At 39.0% G+C, this 2,399-nt stretch overlaps 1 pseudogene; it reads right to left on the minus strand.

Moving 5' to 3' along the window:
* Positions 1-276: 276 nt before the first annotated feature.
* On the minus strand, positions 277-1,238 carry LOC138921517 (olfactory receptor 2T29-like; annotated as a pseudogene).
* Between the last annotated feature and the right edge of the window lie 1,161 nt (positions 1,239-2,399).

A 2,399-nucleotide genomic window follows, 5' to 3' on the forward strand; every position in this document is an offset into this window, starting at 1 on the left:
TTATATATTTCCTAAGAATGTGAATATTCTCCCATAGAGTCACAGTGCAGTTATCAACTTCAGAAAATGTAATATTGATGTGATTGTATAAATATTTTCAATGCAGAAGGAGTATAAAAATGAAGAGCTTTCCAGTACAAGAAAACAATACCTTCAAAAGGCATGAATATAGGACAACACATCATTGTGTGAGAATCTGAGGAACAACATTGGCATAAGGTCCTAAACTTCTGATGTGTAAAGAGAAGGAAAATAAACCATTAGTACCAATATTTCCTACTCGATAGTTTCTTGAAAGACAGATCCCTCATTCAACATTTTCTTTAGAGCCCCTGTGACATCCTTATTCCTAATACTATAGATTAAAGGATTTAGAACAGCAGTGATTATGGTGTGAAATCCAGATACAACCGTATCCTTCTCAGGTGTCTGGTAGGAGCTGGGGAACATGTAGGTGTAGATGGAAGCCCCATAAAAGAGGGTGACCACCATCATATGTGAAGGACAAGTAGTTAAGGCCTTCTTCCACCCCTCTGCTGAGTTCATCCTGTGGATGGTGAGGAGGATAAAAGTATAGTAGCTTGAAATGACTATCACTGGGATGAGGAGCATGAGTACACATCACAGGTACATGAGCATCTCATAGAGAGAGGTATCTGAGCAGGAGAACTTCATTAAACCAGGGACCTCACAGAAGAAATGATGGATCTCCCGGGATCTGCAGAAGGGGAAAATCATGGTGACAGGTGTGAGCATGAAGCCATCCAGTAACCCTAGGAACCAGCAGCCAGACACCAAGAGCAGTCATACCCTGTGGTTCGTGAGAATAGGATAATGGAGTGGATGGCAGATGGTCACATAGCGATCATAGGCCATGGCAGCTAGAAGGAAACATTCTGACCCTATAGTGACAGATAGAGAAACATTTGTATCCCACATTCAGGGGCTGAGATCCTATTCACACACATGACCTGGTTCATCAGCATCTTGGGCATGGTGACAGAAATGTACATCATGTCCATGAGAGATAGTTGACTGATGAAAAAGTACATGGGGGTGTGGAAGTGGGCGTTAGAGTGTACCAGAAGGATCAGGATGGTGTTTCCAAACAAGGTCACCAGGAAAACCACAAAAATGACCACACAAAGCAGAACTGGGTGCTTGGATTGACTGAAGAATCCCATCAGAATGAAATCTGACAATTTGGTGTTATTGGCCACCAACGTGTTGTTGTCCATGAGATTTCACCTAGATCGCCAAGGAGAGCTTTGGGATTAATAGATTGTTCATGGGTTATGATCAACAGAAATTAATGATTTGTGAGCTTGTGTTTCTGTGTCTGTGTGTGTGGGTAAGTGTACATGCCAACCCAATTGTGCTAACAGGAGGTGGTTCCAGGGTTCTGTAGATTTGGCAATTGTAAGTTACCTGTAAGTCAACAGTATTACCAGAAAATTAAGAATTTGCAACTGTAGGTCAAAAGAATCCTTCACTCGTAGCAAGATTGCCATAGTTCAAGGTCATGAGATTTTTCTGATGATAGATAACATTGTTTATTATCAAGTGTGGAAATTTGCAAAATCACTTCCTCATGCAAAAACAAAATGTAAATCATTAAAAAAAGATAAATCACACCACTTATTTCTAGAAAATTTTGTTGTAGAAGTCAGAGTAGAATCAACATATCTGGTTTAAGGATCCAACTGGGATCCTAAAAACTTGGGAAGGTATGTTCCATATAAGAAAGATTTAGAAAGTAACTGAAACATAATGTGGGGAAATACCATTCTGAATGTTTAAACACCCTTTGCCTGTAGGATCAAACTATGCTGTGAGGGACTGTGGTTGTGTGAAATGACAGGAACAAATCTGGCTTCTCACCAATAGCCAACCTCTTAGATATTCTAGGGGCACCAAGTAAGGAGCCCAAACTCTGAGGCTGGACTGTAGCTGTGGGTCCACTTCATCCTCTACCCACCATCTCTCTGTCTACTCAATGAAAAAACAAGATAATAATGTTTGATCTCAGATATGGTGAGGGTTAAATGAGGTAAAATGATGAAAGTGCTAGGAACATTACTAGTCGCAGATGAATAAGTGTATATACCATAAGCTTAAAGAATTGATATCTACAGTGCTTCCTGAGCAGAATCTATGTAAGAGATGGCTGTTACTATTATTGACTTACGAGACTGTTACTCTGGTTCACCAATCTTAGTATCTATTTATACATATAAGAATTTGGAAAATGAAAAAGAAATCAACTGAATGGGAGAAAATATCTGCACATCATATATCTGATAAGGCATTAATAGCCAAAATATATAAAAAAGTCATACAACTCAATATCAAAAAAATAACTAATCTGATTAAAAGATGGGCAAAAGATATGAATAGAT

The sequence above is a fragment of the Equus caballus genome, chromosome 30, assembly GCF_041296265.1.
Source record: "Equus caballus isolate H_3958 breed thoroughbred chromosome 30, TB-T2T, whole genome shotgun sequence".
Taxonomy (NCBI): Eukaryota; Metazoa; Chordata; class Mammalia; order Perissodactyla; family Equidae; genus Equus; species Equus caballus.